The following is a 16,274-nucleotide window of genomic DNA, read 5'->3' as shown; positions in this document are numbered from 1 at the left end:
ATCCTCTGTCCTTTTGGGTGAACTTGCTTGATAAACCAGACTGGAAAATTCCCTCAAGTCCAATTGACCCATGATCTCAATGACAGAAAGCCAAAAAGCAAAAGAACTGCCGCTGATAGAAACCTGCATTTTTCTGTGGGGGGAAAAGGTCAATGTTTCATGTGAAGTCCTTCATGAGAAATTGCCAAACAAAGGCAAGTGAAACATTAATTTTTCTGTTCTTTGTGCTTCTTTCCAATATTTGTATATTTGCAATAATTGCCATTTCATGACATGCCGTACAAATTTCTGTGCTGAAAAGAAAAAAAAGTGAAATCCAAATGTATTTTAGGTACACGAACAGAACAGTGGCCCGATGAGGGTAAATTTATTGCCAGATGCAATGAATTTGCACGCAAACCGAGATACTTCTCATAACTTATTGCTATCAACTATTGTAACTTCTGCAGAATTGAAGATTTAAACATTTTCTTCATATATTTATTAACTGAACTGAGAAGAGGTTTTCTGGTATGTTTCATAAGGCTATGACGTATTTGAAGTACTTTCGCCAACCCCCACCCCACCCCCGCCATTGGGCTAACAATCCAGAGATGAATGACTTGGAAACAGGAGTGCAAATTTCACCATTGCAGCTGGTGAGGAGGTGGGGTGGAAAGGGGAATAAATTAAATCAAATCTGGAATTTAAAAGCTAATTTTGGTAATGATAACTATGAATCGATTGCCTTAAATAAATATCTGGGAAGAAAAACATGCCATCTGATGTGACTTCAGGTGAAATGCAATTCACTTTTAAATGACTATCAAGCCATACAATTAGCAAATAAATATGAAAGGGCAGATGAACCCTCTTGTAGGATTAATAGCCATCTAGCAAACACATGCTGTGAAGCATGGAAAGGGAATCCCTTGCATCAAAGCTTGGTTTGGCCATTCACTACAACAGAACTCCCCCACCCCCAGTCGTCTTGGACCTCACCATGCCACTGGATCTGGGAGGGGATGTTGAGAGAGTGGGTCTGGACCTGCGCAACCCCAACTCATCTAAATCCATTATTGTAAACACTATTTCTTTCTGAGGAGTGGGGCATCCTCATATTAAAACCCGCAAACTGACTGAAAGAAACCATCATCATCATCCTATAGGATAGAAGGCCAGAATGAATAGGCAACAAGTGCTGATATTGTTGGCAACATACAAAAAAATCTTATGATAGTACTGTAAATCATGTTTTCTCGGAAAAGATGAGAGTTCTTGTTTTCACTATTTTTGAAATGTATCTGCATCAATAAATTTATATTCCCTGGTGCCAATCCAGAACATACCCCATTCCATACTTTCCACTTGGCCTGTGCGCTCCTGTGCCAGGAGCCTGGAATAATTCCCAACCTTAGAATATAGAACATTATAGCACAGGACAGGCCCTTTGGCCAACCAATCTAAACGTACTCAGCAATCTAAACCTTCCCTATCTCACACCCATAATCATCTATTTTTCTTGCATCCATATGCCTCAGTCTTTTAAATGCATTCCAGGTATCCATTATTCTGTGCAAAAAATCTTACCGTCTCTCCTAAACTTTCCTCCCCTCACTTTAAATAATATCCTCTGATATTTAATACTATCGCCTTAAAGGAAAAAAAAGTGCTGGCTGCCCACTGTATCTATGCCTCTCATAATCTTGTAAACCTCTATCAAGTCACCTCTCATTCTGCTTCACCCCAGAGAAAAGCCTGTATCTGTTGCCCTTGCCTCAAAAAACACATTCTCCAATCCAAGCAACATCCTGGTAAATCTCCTCTACACCCTCTCCAAAGCTTCCACATCCTCCCTGTAATGAGGAGCCCAGAACTGAACACAATATTCCAAGTGTGGTCCAACCAGAGTTTTATAGAGCTCCAACATTACCTCAAGCTTCTTGAAATCAATCCCATGACTAATAAGGACCAGCATACCATGCCTTTAAAACTACCCTATCAACCTGTGCAGCAACCTTGAGAATTCTATGGATTTGGATCCCAAGGCCCCTCTGTTCTTTCACTGTTCAAATTCCTGGCATGAACCTTGTCAACTTAACAAAATACATCACTTCACACTTATCCGGATTGAACGCTATCTGCCACTTCTCTGCCCAACTCTGGATCCTGTCTATATCCTGCTGGAGCCCATGACAACCTTCTACATTACCCACAATGCTTCCAACGTTCGTTCATCTACAAACTTACTGATTAATCTCTCTACTTCTTCGTTCAGGTCATTTATAAAAATCACAAAGGGCAGGAATCTCAAAACAGATCTGTGGAACTCCACGACTTACTGACCTCCAGGCAGAATATGCTATATCTAAAATTACCATCTGCTTTCTGTTGGCAAGCCAATCTGAAGCCACACAGCCAAGGTTCCATGCCCCATGACTTTCTGCATGAGTCTACCATGGGAGCCCTTGTCAAATGTCTTACTAAAATCCATCTACACTGCATCAACTGCCCTACCTTAATCACTTTCTTATAAAACTCAATTAGGCTCCTGAGACACAACCTGCCCCTCATAAAGCCACGCTGGCTATCCCTGAGAAGACTATGCTTCTCTAAATGCCCATAAATCCTGTCCCTAAGAATCTTCTCCAATAATTTTCCCAGCACTGACGCAAGACTCACTGGTCTATAATTCCCAGGAGTCTCCCTATTACCATTTTTAAAACAAGGGGACTACATATGCCATTCTTCATCCTCCAGCACCTCCCCTATGGCCAGAGAGGATGCAAAGATCATTGCCAATGGCCCAATAATCTTTTGACTTGCCTTCTGTAATAACCTGGCATACATCTCATCCAGTCCCGGGTTCATCAATCCGAATGCTTTCAAGAAGATACAGCACTTCCTCTTTCTTAACCCCAATATGCTCCACACACAAGCCTATGTCATACTGATCTCTCTCTCTCTCTCTCTCTCTCTCTCTGGTGAACACTGAGCAAAGTATTCATTTAGGACTTACCCTACCTCTGCCTCCAGATACGTTCCCTCCTTTATCCTTAAGTGGCCCTACCTTCTCTCTGTTTTTCATGTTATGCATAGAAGACCTTATGGTTTTCCTCAATTTTACTTCCCAAGGATTTCTTATGCCCCTTCCACCTCTCACAAGTCCTTTCTTAAATTAATTCCCAGCTATCGTATAATCTCATGAGCCCTTCCTGATCTTTGTTTCCTAAACCTTATGTGTGTTCCTTCTTCCTCTTTGCTTGCTATCTTACCTCTTTTGTCAAACGTGGTTCCTTTATCCTACTATATTTTCCTCGTCTTAGTGAAACAAAGAAATAAAGAACCCGCTCAAGTGGTCTCCAGACATCCTCCACATAACTTCCCCCCCCACCCCCCAGAACACCTGTTCCTAATTTACATTTCACAGTTCCTCCCTAATCCCATCATAATTAACCCTTCCCCAATTAAACAGTTTACCATTTTGTCTACTCCTATCCTCATCCATAGCTATGCTAAAGCTCAGAGAGTTGTCGTTACAATCACTGAAATGCTCCCCCATCAAGAGGTCTGTCATATGACCATAGATGCAACATGGTCTCTCCTCCAGTTAGCTTGTCCACATACTGTGTCAGGAATCCTTCTTGGACAACTGACAATTTCAACCCTATCTATCCCACTTGAAGTATGTCTTCCCCATTCTTTGCCAGGAACATGATACATATGCCTAACCTCTTCTGCTGTTGATTCTGCCCCAAGTTACTTTTATGGCTCAGTATATGGAAGCAACCTGAGGCTGGAACTAGGATGGGATGGCCTGCGTTTGACTGCATCTACTTCATCTGTCGACTGACTGCCTCAACTTTTACAGGTTTTCTCACCATGTCCTTTTGGAAGTGATGGAAACCTGTTTTTCTGCTTAGCTCTCCCCAGTCCAGAGATTCCCTTCTGGTAACATGTTTAACAGCTTCCATCGTATTCCAGTACATACTTCTAAAATGATAGGCAAATGGACCACTGTAAATGTTTACTGAGACCAATAAAATACTCCATTACACAAACATTATATTTTCTTGTCTGCAAAATTCAGTACAAGTTTGTCAAATGTGTTCAGGAAAGTTTTCTAAATCAATACATAGAACAACTGACGAGAGAATGGACAGTATTGGATCTCCTATTAGGGAACAAGTTAGGTCAGGTGAGAGGTTTGTGTTGGAGAACACTGGGTCTAGTGATCATAATACTATTAGGTTTAGGTTAATAATGGAGAACGATAGGCTAGGCCTAAGGCTGAGATTCTTGATTTGTATGGAAAATTTTGAGGAGATGCAAAAGGATTTAGAGGGCGTGGATTGGGATAAATTATTTTCAGGGAAGGATGTAACAGATAAATGGAGGCTATTCAAAGGGAAAATTTTGAGAGTAGAGTCAGTATGTACCTATGAGGATTAAAGGAAGGGGTAGAAAATATAGGAAACTTTGGTTTTCAAAGGATATTGGAAATTTGGTTTGGAGGAAGAGGGATGTGTACAACAGATACAGACAACAGGGAATAGATGAGAAATATAAGGGTATTAAAAAAAACAAGAAATAAATTAGAAAGGCTAAAAGGAGATATGAGGCTGCTTTGGCAGGCATGGTAAAAATAAATCCAAAGAGTTTCTACAGGTACATTAAAAATAAAAGAATAGTGAGGGATAAAATTGTGCCCCTTGAGGAACACAGGGGTAGGTTATGTGAGAAGTCAGAAGAGACAGAGGAAATTTTAAATGATTTTTTTTCAGTATTCACTAAGGAAAGGAATATTGAGGAGGGTAAGTAAGGAAATCTGGTAGTGAGGTCATGAATAATATACAGATTAATGAGGAAGTAGTATTGGCTATTTTAAAGAGAATAAAGGATGATAAATCTCTGGGTTCTGACAAGATATTCCCTCGTACTCTGAAGGAGGTTAGTGTTCAAATAGTGGGGGCTCTGACAGAAATGTTACTGGCCATGGGGGAGGTGCTGGAGGATTGAAGGGTAGCCAATGTTTTTCCGCCATTTAAAAAAGGCTCCAAAGGTAAACCTGGTAATTATAGGCCTAAAAGTCTGACGTCAGTGGTGGGTAAATTAATGGAGAGTGTTCCTAGAGATGGTATATATATGGTATATATATTATTTAGAAAGACAGGGATTGATTAGGAGTAGTCAACACAGTTTTGTATGTGATAGATCATGTTTAACAAATCTTATAGAGTTTATCAAAGAGGTTTCTAAGAAAGTTGATGTGGGGAAGGCTGTGGATGTTGTCTATATGGACTTTAATAAGGCCTTTGAGAAGGTTCCGCTTAAGGGGTTAGTTAGGAAGGTTCAAGCATTAGGTATTAATTTTGAAGTAGTGAAGTGGATTCAACAATGGTTGGATGGGAGATGCCAGAGAGCAGTAGTGGAAAATTGTTTGTCATATTAGAAGCTGGTGACTAGGGGAGTGCCTCAGGGATCAGTACTGGGTCCATTGTTATTTGCCATATATATTAATGACCTAGATGATAGGGTGGTAAATTGGATTAGTAAGTATGCAGATGATACAAAGATTGGTTGTGTTGTGGACAGTGAAGAAAGTTATCAAGGTATAGGATAGTTAGAAGAGTGGGCTGAAAGATGGCAAATGGAGTTTAATACTGATAAATGTGAGGTGTTACATTTTGGTAGGACTAATCAGCAATGGTAATAAATGGTAAATGGTAGACAATTGAGTACAGTAAAACAAAGGGATTTAGGAATTCTGGAACATAATTACCTGAAAGTTGAGTCACATGTAGATATGGTGGTGAAGAAAGCATTTGGTACGTTGGCCTTCATAAATCAAAGTATTGAATACAGGAGTTGGGATGTTATGTTGAAGTTCTACAAGGCATTCATGAGGCCAAATTTGGAATATTGTGTACAGTTTTGGTTGCCAAATTGTAGGAAGGATATAAACAGAATAGAGAGAGTGCAGATGAGATTTACAAGAATGTTGGCTGGGTTTCAGGGTTTGAGTTTCAGGGACAGGTTGAGCAGGCTGGGACTTTATTCCCTGGAGTGTAGAAGATTGAGGGGTGATTTGATAGAGGTATTTAAAATTATGAGGGGGACAGATAGGGTCAATGTACACAGGCTTTTTCCATTGAGAGTGGGGGAGATTCAAACAAGAGGACTTGAATTGAGATTGAAGGGGGAAAAGTTTAGGGAAAACATGAGGGGGAATTTCTTCACTCAGAGGGTAGTGGGAGTGCGGAATGAGCTTCTGGCCGAATTGGTAGATGCGGGCTCGATTTTAATGTTTAAGGAAAGTTGGATAAGTATATGGACAAGAGAGGTATGGAGGGTTTTGGCTAGGTGCGGGTCAATGGGACTAGATGGAAGAAGGTGACTAGAAGGGCCGAACTGGTCTGTTTCTGTGCTACAATTGTTATATGGTCATATTTATATGCATATTCCTTTCAAAACTTTTACATGATCATCATCAACATACATCTAATTTACTCTTCCTGTATAAAATAAGAATGAATACTGTGGCATTATCTTTGATTATTTGATAGAATAAAGTAAAATTGAAATATTATCATGATAATATGATAGGAAGACCATCACATGTCATAAATTGTGAGTAGTTTTCTTGCCTATTCATTTTCTCTCCTTTAATAACCTATTAGCATTTAGAATAAAGTTAGAAATTATGCATGAACTTTGGGGTTTATTTTGGAGGCATGGGCTGGCATTTATCAGAGAGAATAAAATTTAGCCCAGTATAATTTACAGACATGGGATATGAATGGAAATGAGAATGAGAAACATATTGAAAGACCACACACTTTCAAATGCCATACATCTCCTAACAAAAACATCTTGTGCCAATAAATTGATTCATACATGCAATGCAAAGCCAAAATAAGTTAAGCTAATATTAATCAAGTTAAAGGAGCAGCTGTACTCAGTAACGTGCCATTTGGTGCACAAACAGAATCATAGCTGGTCTTCTCGAGCATAGTAAAAAGACACCAAAATACTGGAGGAACTCAGTCAATCTTGTCAGCGTCCATAAAAAGCAAAGATAAATTGGTATTTTATATACATGTTTCGCACCTGAGCCCTTCTTCAAGGAATAAGCAGAATGAGCCAGAAGCAGGACATCTCAGAATTCAGACAATGCCAGCACGGGGAGGAATCCAGACCAACTAAAGGTGTTAATTGGATACAATATGGAACGAGGTAAGAATTTATCATGTTTCTGCAAAAGGAAACAGAGAAGGGAGAGACAGAGCTGGGAGACGAAGTGAGGGATGGGGGAAGTTTAAACCAAAGCCAGAGAAGTCGATATTAATGCCATCCAGTTGGAAGATGAGGTGTTGTTCTTCCAATTTGTGGGTAGTCTAAGTCTGGCAGTACATGAGACCATGGACAGACATGTCAGCAAGGGAATGGGATGGGGAATTTAAATGAGTGGCCACTGGTAATCCATGCTATTGCAGCGGACAGAGCCGAGGTTCTCCATAAGCTTGCAAGCTTCTCGAGCATGGTTACAATTAAGTGCAAGGATTTGTCTAAAGAAACAGATAATTTTAAAAATAGCAGAGTATAGGGTGAATGAACCCAAAAATCAAAAGCTCTAATGCAAAGTCAATTAAAATGACTTAACCACTAATTCTGGAATACTGAAGGAAATGACTGAAATTGTGCGACCTAGAGAAGTTGTGTTTAGAACTTCATTGAAATTGGAGACATTTACTGAGAATGATACATGAACTAAATTATTTGTGGAATCTTAATACGATAATTTTTTTTGCAGTTCAAAATAACTTGGGAAGTAATGTCCTGTTGTATTGTAGAAGTATTGAAGTTATTGATGAACAGTGAAAATGCATGTGATTATCAGGAATACCCATTGCACATTCAGAACATCAAAACAACCTGATATTTTTGTATGAATCACAAGAACAATAGATTAGCAGGATCCAATAAGTAATAGTCACTTGAATTTCCAGGGAAGCATTTGATATGATGATATGTGAATATGGTTTGTAAGATTCATTAACAATCATCATTAGTGGTACAGAAAATGACTAAATACAATTTTCAAAAAGTACAAGATTTGAAATTAAATGCTTATTCATGAATCCAATTGTTAATTGGGTTCAGGTTTCAAAAATTTGAATCCATCAATTATGTTCATTAATAATCCACATTTAAACATAGAATGTGTAATTATTAAATTTGTCTGTGATACTAAATTGATATTTGAATAAATGTAATATTCTATCTCCGCACTTTAATAGCATGAGAGGGTGGAGTAAACATAGAACATTACAGTACAGTGCAGGCCCTTTGGTCCTCAATGTTGTGCTGAACCATATATTCCTTAAAAAATGTACTAAACCCTCCCTACTCCATAACCTATTTTTCTTCCATTCATGTGCCTTTCTAAGGGACTCTTAAATGCCCCTAACATTTCCACCTCCACCACCATCCCTGGCAAGGCATTCCAGGCACCCTCAACTCTGCATAAAAAACTTATCCCTGATGTCTCCCTTAAACTTTACTCTCTTCACTTCGTACATATGTCCTCTGGTGTTTGCTATTCCTGCCCTGGGAAATATGCACTGGATGTCCACCCTATCTATGCCTCTCATAATCTTGTAGACCTCTATTAAGTCTCCTCTCATCCTTCTACGCTCCAAAGAGAAAAGTCTTAGCTCTGCTAACCTTGCCTCATAAGACTTATTTTCCAATCTAGATAACATCCTGGTAAATCTCCTCTGCACCTTCTCCATAGCTTCCATATCTATAATGAGGTGACCAGAACTGAACAGAATACTCTTAAGAGTGGTCTCACCAGATATTTTGTGTTCCAACTCTCTCTACTCTTGAACTCAATCCCCCGATTAATGAAGCCCAGCATCCCATAGACCTTTTTAACTATCCTATCAACCTATGTGGAGACCTTGAAGAATATATGGATTTGGATCTCAACGTCCCTCTGTTCATCCACTTTCTTAAACAACCAACCATTAACCTTGTACTCAGCCTTCTGGTTTGTCCTTCCAAAATGCATCACCTCACACTTATCTGGATTGAACTCCATCTGCCACTTCTCCACCCAACTCTGCATTCTGTCTATACCCTCCTGTAACCTTCAACAACCTTCAACTCCATCCACAACTTCTCCAACGTTCATATCATCCACAAACCTACTGTCACATGCTCTGCTCCTTCATCCAAGTTATTTATAAAAATCACAGAGCAGGGGTCCCAGAACAGATCCTTGAGGTACTCTGCAAGTCACTGACCTCCAGGCAGAATACTTTCCTTCCATTACTGCTTTCTACCTGCAAGGCAATTTTTTAAAATCTACACAGCCAAGGTTCCATGGATCCCATGCCTCATGACTTTCTGAATGAACCTCTGATGGAGGAACTTGTCAAATGACTTACTTAAATCCATATAGACTATATATGCTCTACTCTCATCAATTTGGTAGGGCGGTAGAGATTTGTCTTGCAAGTTTTTTTATATTGAGGAATATAAAAAGAAATATAACCCATTGGAATGCAAACGAAATTATTGTGTTAGTTATTTAAGGTAAAAGTGGGAAAAGGGGTTAACTGAGCCATGGATTAATAAAGCATGGAAACTGAGTATCATTGATTCTAATCATCAAACACCCATTTATACCCATCCCATTTTATTAGCTCCATATTTCCTTCAACGCCCTCATATTCTAATTCTTATCCACCACACTAAGGACAGTACTAACTACCAAGCACAACACTAGGCAGAAACCAGGTGGTCACAGGGAAAATGTAGAAACTCCATATAGATAGCATTGGATGAGAGGATTGAATCTGGACTGCTTGAGCCACGAAGCAGCATTTCTATTAGATGAAGCTCTGCGATGTTAATAATGTATTGAAATGCATTGTTGTTCAGGTTAGGTTTTGAAAATGACACAAAAGTACTCAAAGATCTCAGTTCCAAATCACCTTCTCTTTTACTGTAGCCCAGATAATTAGTTCCCCTGAGTTACCTTTCTAATTTCATTTTGACATCTCCAAGTGATGTTGTTGCAATATAGAACTCCATGATTTTGCAGGCCAGAAGAACTCAAGGGTCTTTTGAATGATTAGAGTGGTTATTGCATAGAACGCCATAGTTGAGCCTCAAAAGGTAAGAACTGTGTACTCTCATTTTTTTTGCATAATCTTAAGAATTTAAAAAATAACAATTAAGCAATCAATTATTTGTCAAATCATGCATCATCTATGCAAAGTAGGAGCATGAAGATTGGCTTTTGGCCCATTGAATTTGCTTCTTTATCTTCAAAAGTCACAGTTTCTCAACTTGAACCTTATTTTCTCAATAAAAATGTAAATTACAATAATCCCTAATGTCATGGACCAGTACCATCTCCCCCTATACCATATACCAAGCTACCTTGATTCAATGAGTGCAGGATGGCTTGCTGGGAACAACACCAGGCTTATCTAAAAATAAAATGCCAACCTGCTAACACCAAACAAAGCACATTTAACAGCAACAACAGGCAATAAACAGAGACAAACAATCCCACATCGATAGATGGGATCAATCCCTTGCAATAATGCCATATTAGTTGTGGCAACAAAATAGCAGACAAGATATAATGGTTGTAAAAACGACCACAGCAATGGTGACCCCAGCATGCAGGTGCAAGTGACAAGGCCGTCATACATTCATAAACATGCCCAAACCTGGACCAAAGAGATGAATATCAGCGGAGAGGTGAGACTAGCAACCAGACAACATGTGACAGGGTATTGGACTGTGATGCACTGGCATCAAAAGGTAAAAAAGCTCCACTGGTTGGAGTTACATCTCACAAAAAGAAAGATGGTTCTGTTTTTTGAGGTCAATTATCCATCCCAGCCACAGGATACCACTTGGAGTTCCTGAGGCCCAAGAGTGTTCAGTTTCTTCATCAGTGGCTTCCTTTTCATCATTAAGTTCAGAATAGGAAATGTTTAATGAAGATTCCCAATATTCATTCCTTTCATAATTCCTCAGTAAGTGAGACATTCCTTACTTGCATGCAGTGAGACCTGAACAATATTCAGAAATGGGCTGATAAGTGAAAGTACCATTTGCAGCACAAGTGTGCCCTTGCAATGACCATCACCATCAATAGAATGTCCAATTGCTGTTCCTTAACACTATATGCCAAGTCTTCAACATCCCCAACAAATTGGTCTTTGACAAGAATCTCAGCTGCACCTGCCACGTAAATACTGCCTCCATAGGAACAGGTCAGAGAAAGAGTATCCCGTAGTAAGCAATTCACCTACTGACACACTCCATTTCTCAGAATGATGTGGCAACAACTCGCTAGAAACATAACACTGCCTCCGGCAAAGCATGTTGCTTGACCACATTAAACATTAATTGCCTCAAAATGGCTGCTCCATGCATCATCCAGAAAATCCTCTGCAGTTACTTCTCCAATAATCCTCCAATCCAGTGACCATCATTATCAAGAAGAATAAGTGCAATACACACAATGGAACTGAATTAATTGGTAAAGTCACCCAAGACACAAACCATTATGACTCAGAATGTATCCTTTATCACCTGAGGCCCTAAATCCTGGAATTCCCTGCCCAACCCTTTCAATAAAAGGATTATTGTGGTTCATCAGTCAGATATCAGCAATGAATTATGGTTATAGCCAGGCATGCCCACATCCTTAAAAATAAAAATAAAATTTTCCTCATTTGGGATTTATAATGGTCTTGTTTTTGATGATCTCAACTGAAAGATTCTAATAGTTTCAATCCTACATTTGGTACTAAGCACACAAGCAATATATTTCAGCCATTCTTTTTTTTTGCATGACATAAAATTATTCATCTCTGTCCCTTCATGATCTCAAAGCACTGCAAAATACAGCCAAGAGAGTTCTTCAAATAAAATATAGTAGTAAATTTAGACATGGCAAGATTCTACAAGCAGCTATGAAAACGTAACCATGTTATTGTTTTTAGGTGTTTGCTGTGGAATTAACATTGGCCTGGATATTTTGGAAACTTTCATATTCTTTAAATAATTGCCTGCAATCATTAACATAGATATAGAATAACAGATGGGGTTCCATTTAATATATTATCTGAAAGATAGCACCTTCAAGAGTGCAACTTGCCCTCAATACAAACTAAATTCAAGTTATTTTCAGGGAAAAGAATGTGCTTGAAATTTGGAAAATGGCTTAAACTTTGAGACAGAGAGATGTATTATAAAGCAAGCTGTGTCATGTTTTGCAGGTTCTAAAAGTGACCAACATTGCTTCCACCCCCCACCCCAACACAAACCAAGGCTAACTTGTCTGATATAATGTTAATCTTGAAAACCAAAATCCCTTTTGCAAAATCTACTTGGTCTTAAGTATTTTAATTACGGAACCTGGAATCCATTATATAAATTATGGATAATAATTTAAAAAGCATCAGATAAAAAACTTTTTAAAATTGCCAAAAAAATGACACCTGGATTGCACAGCAAATATAAAAATGTATATTATGTATAAATGTATTTTATTTTGAAAGTTATATCAGTTAAGAGTTAATGAGAGATCCTACGGTTCAGCTGGAATGTGGATTTGGGGGCTATAAAAAAGGACAGAATTTTAGTATTTTTCAAAGATTCTATTAAAATGATAGGAAAATAGTGCAACAGTTGATATGCACTCAGTAGCTATGAGAAGGTTTGTCAATTACTCTGATATGAGGCATTAATAATGCTGGATAATTTTATTGTTGAAAATACATGCCTAAAACAGCCATAAACTGTATTTCTCCTTACTATTTCCATTTTAAATAGAAGAAATCTAAAATACAGTGATGTTAGATGGAAAGAGACAAATAAGTAACATGAGATTAAAAGGACTATTTGAATGCAATAGCCAGAACATGGCTTGCTTGGATGTGTTGTCTGAACATTACAGTCACAATCCCCATAAAAATCAGAGAATAATTATGTCACTTTGGGTTATTGCCGAGCAAACAATGGATGTTTCCTACAGGAAAAGGGACAGAGTAAATATGATAACAAACATAGCAAGTCCATGCTCCCAGCAATGAGGTATCTGTAAGAGTAGGAAACGAATACTTGTACAGGAACAAGCAAATACATCGATGTGCATTTCCAAGTGTAATCATGAGGAACAACGTGTAATGACTCATGTATTAAACCCCTTTGGCCTAACTTCTCATAAGAAAATTGATGACTTGAACTTTGTATGATGGCTTACCTCCTTGTTTCAAAATAAAGGGCACAACAGACCAAGTGGAATTGGCTATGATGTGGGGGGCAGGAGGAGGAGGAGGAGAAGGGAATGAGCCAGAGGGGCAGGTGTTGAGGGTCACTAGTCAGGCAGTGAGTTAGGTCATGTAGCTGATAGGCGAGGTTATTGCCAGAAAGAGTCAAAATACAAAAACAAATCTGATTATTACATGGCCAGAGACATGGTGCAGGAGGGAGAACCACAGTCTTTTCGTTGTTATGCACCTTAACAGGACTGAGAACATAGATAAAACACAATAAATATGGATTTACTAAAGTGGTAGCAGTGAAGGAAGTATTTTAGGCACAAATTTAGACTAGAGCAGTTAGGATTGTACTTCTTGGTGAACAGATGGTTATCTGAAAATATGTGTAAGATTTTAATTAACAAATAGTTTTAGGAATGGGTTACAGATTTGGAATGACAGGTTAAAGATATGGAGTATGTGAGGAAAAAAACCCTATATTGCAACAACATCACTTGGAGATATCAAAATGAAATTAGAAAGGTAACTGAGGGGTACTAATTATCAGGGCTACAGTAAAAGAGAAAGTGATTTGGAATTAATGGATTTCTCTACTGTAAAATGGGCAGACTTGCTGAGTTGATCAATCTCTATGGGGCGACACTGTTACCACAAAGTTTTTACGATGCCTGCAATTGGGACCGGGGTTTGAATCCCGTGCTGTCTGTAATGACTGTGTATGATCCCCCTGTGTCTGCAAAGGTTTCCTCCCACTGTTCAAAAAGTACCAAGGGAATGTAGATGAATTGGTGGCATGGGCTCGTGGGCTGAAATGGCCTATTATCATGTTGCATGTCTAAATGAAGAAAAAAATTAATTTAAATTATCTGCTATTAGCTCTCTGCTTCCAAAGCCATTAAAGACTATAATAATTTAGCAACAATTATACATTATCCAAATAGGGCAACATGAGTTAATTCTACAACTGTCTTTAGTCATTCAAAAATATACAGCAGATAAACATGAGAATGTAATCTGAGAAGTTTTAATTATTCTGAGGTTTTTTTCTTCTTAATTAAACTGCTAATACTCAATTCCTTTGCTTGTGGTTAATATATTGCGGTGAATATTTCAGACCCACTCACATTCATTAACAAGCCACTCAAAAGGATTTATGGCAATTGAGTTGGACTTTTCACATGCTGGTGAGTATCAATTGAGGTCACTTTGATCAGCAGTAATGGAAAATTGCACACTTATAATGTACAGGAGACGGAGGTTTGCATCCAAAAGATGACGCTCTTTAGCCTTTCAAGCCATTGTGTTTGACTTTCACAACTAGACTGAGTTATGTTTTGCTCTTACTGTATTTAAATGATTCCATCAGAAGAACAAGTTATTCCACCCTGCCACAAATGAGCCAGAACTAGTCTCTCTCTCTTTTGACAAAACTCTCTGGTATATGCACACTTGATTCACAGCTTGTGCTTCTAATTGGTTATTTAAATTTTAATCAGCAAAAATATCCAAGATGTTCTGTGAAGATCAGAGAAAACAGAATGTAATAAAAAAAGCTAACAGGTCAGGGTAAAATTACAATGAGATGGTGTTGTTACTGTGTTATGTTAGAATAGTTAAGGGTAAAATAACTTTAAAAGAGATAGATTGTGGGAGTTTAGTGTAGGTTATACTTCACACACAGAGTAACACTTCACAAAAGAAATCACATTTAAAATGTAAGCACCTTTGCTGAAGCTAGACGTTGAGGGTCCGGTTGATTTTGTGTATGGGCAATAAAGTTGAGGCTTAGAGATACTGATAAGATCTTTCAAAGATTGGGTTTGGAGCCAATTGGTAAGAAGTCAATTGGTTTTTACAAGCAGAGAGAGGAAAAAACAAACAGGTGATTTCTCTTTTGGAGAGAGAGGTCAGTTCTACAGTAGCAGTTGATGCTGAAAAATGGCAAGCTGGCAGGCTTGTTGAAAAACTCCATTTTGAAGACAGGTAGTGAGTTCTGAGTTCAGCCTGTTGAAAAACCTTGTAGTCCTTACAAGAGGAAATGGCTGGCTGGCTCCTGAAATAGGGGAAACTAGGAACTTGGTGGTGACCTGGAAGAAGAAGTTATCATTCATTAAACTCATGATATGGCGAGTTTCTTAGGCAAGACACTGAAGAGACTGATTGGAGGAAATCAGTTTGTGTGTGTCCAACAAGCAACATATTTCTCTCTGAAACCAACAAGAACCTTCCTGAGCAGTAACCATTTAACTTTAAGGACCAGAGCCTGGTGAAGATACATAAATATTAAATTCTGTGCACAGTATAAGAATGACCTGACACTGAAGTGAATTACTGGACTATTAAAGCAAAGAATTTTCCTGAACCTATATACACGTGTGCTTAGAATTAGAAGGGGGGTTAAATTAGGTTAAGTTAATAGTAATAAGTTAAAGATTGATCTTGTTATTATGTTTAAAGAAAATTAAAAACAACTTTTGTTTAAGTAACCATTGTCTTAGTGAATTTCTATTGCTGCTGGGTTTTGGAGTCCTCTGGGCACATAGCAGTGTCATTGTCCAAAGGGCTCGTGTCTAATGTCTTACCCATTTTAAATTCTTCATCATCACCCCTCATTTGCCACCTTCAGACTTTTACATGACTAGATTTTTAAAAAGGTGTCTTTAAGAACTGTTTCCTATGCTTCTGTCCATGCAATATTTAATTGGTAAAAAATACCCATTTTAGAGTATTGCAAGGGATGACAGCTCTGATCACTTCAGTGTTGCCAATTACTTGAGAGGGCATATTTAATCTCTAATTTGTAGAGGGAGCAACAGTTTTCACTCACATCACGAACAGCAAAATGGTATTCAAACATTCAGTTTTAGGGTTTGATTTGAAAATTAAAAATAGAGGTCTACAAATATTTTCTCCAACAGCATTACTGTCAATTTTGTGGCACAGCAAATACAGCAATGAAAGGATGGTGAAAGTCTG

General features: G+C 38.3%; 1 protein-coding gene and 1 long non-coding RNA gene across 4 annotated transcripts in view; one reads left to right on the top strand and one right to left on the bottom strand.

Moving 5' to 3' along the window:
• rnf217 (ring finger protein 217) overlaps window positions 1–16,274 on the bottom strand; it is a 149,270-nt gene that overhangs the window by 5,095 nt on the left and 127,901 nt on the right. The gene's annotated exons all lie outside the window — the stretch shown is intronic.
• Window positions 1–16,274, top strand: part of LOC138736831 (uncharacterized) — a 110,898-nt gene that overhangs the window by 91,410 nt on the left and 3,214 nt on the right. The window contains exons 6-7 of the long non-coding RNA XR_011340610.1: window positions 10,094–10,167; window positions 14,413–14,482. This is a non-coding gene — a long non-coding RNA (uncharacterized lncRNA). The remainder of the gene's footprint in view (window positions 1–10,093; window positions 10,168–14,412; window positions 14,483–16,274) is intronic.

This window comes from Narcine bancroftii, chromosome 6 (genome assembly GCF_036971445.1).
Source record: "Narcine bancroftii isolate sNarBan1 chromosome 6, sNarBan1.hap1, whole genome shotgun sequence".
In the NCBI taxonomy this organism is placed as follows: Eukaryota; Metazoa; Chordata; class Chondrichthyes; order Torpediniformes; family Narcinidae; genus Narcine; species Narcine bancroftii.
This window is presented reverse-complemented; position numbering and strand designations above follow the sequence as displayed.